Raw genomic sequence first — 1,150 nt, forward strand, 5'->3', positions numbered from 1 at the left:
AGAACAAAGATGAAGTTATTAATACTTCCTGATTTCAGGGTACCTGGGTGGCTCAGTCAATTAAGCAGCTATCTTCAGCTCAGATCATGATCTCAAGGGTCCTGGGATGGAGCCTCTCGTCAGGCTCCCTGCTCAGCAGGGAGTCTGCTTATCCCTCTCTCTCTGCTCCTCCCCCTGCTTGTGCGCGGTCTCTCTGTCTCTCAAATAAATAAATAAAATCTTAAAAAAAAAAAAACTTCCTGATTTCAAAACATATTACAAGGCTACAGTAATTAAAACAGTATAGTACTAGCATAAAGACAGACATATAGACCAATGGAGTGGAATAGAAAGCCCAAAAACAAACCCACACACATATGATCAGATAATCTTTGACAACAATGCTGAGAATGCACAAGAGAGAAAAGACAACCTTTTCAATAAACGGTTCTGAGAAAATTGGACATCCATATGCAAAAAAATGAGATCGGATCCCTACTTTACAGCATAGACAAAAATCAACTCAAAATGGGTTAAAGACTTGGGGCGCCTGGGTGTCTCAGTCAGTTAAGCGTCCAACTCTTGATTTTGGCTCAGGTCATGATCTCAGGGTCACGAGATCAAGCTCCATGTTGGGCTCCACACTGGGCGTGGATTCTGCTTGAGATTCTCCCTTTCCCTCTGCCCCTCTTCCCCACCCCCACAGACTCTCCCCCCAAAAGGGGGGGGTTAAAGACAAATTTAAGACTTGAAAACTTCTAGAAAACTTCTAGAAAAAAGCAAAGGGGAAAAGCTCCTTGATGTTGGTCTTGGTAATGACTTCTTGGATATCATACCAAAAGCATAGGCAACAAAAGCAGAAATAGATAAGTGGGACTACATCAAACTGAAAAGCTTCAGCACAGCAAAGGAAGCAGTCAATAGACTAAAAAGGCAACCTACAGAATGGGAGAAAATATTGGCAAACCATGTATCTGAAAGGGTTTTTTTTTTTTTTTTTAAGATTTTATTTATTTGAGAGAGAGAGAGCGAGAGCACGAGCATGGAGGAGTGGCAGGCAGAGGGAAAAGCAGACTTCCTGCTGTGCAGGGAGCCCGATGCAGAGCTTGATCCCAAGACCCCGGGATCATGACCTGAGCTGAAGGCAGATGCTTAACTGAGCCACCCAGGC

Source organism: Neomonachus schauinslandi, chromosome 9 (genome assembly GCF_002201575.2).
Source record: "Neomonachus schauinslandi chromosome 9, ASM220157v2, whole genome shotgun sequence".
Lineage (NCBI taxonomy): Eukaryota > Metazoa > Chordata > Mammalia > Carnivora > Phocidae > Neomonachus > Neomonachus schauinslandi.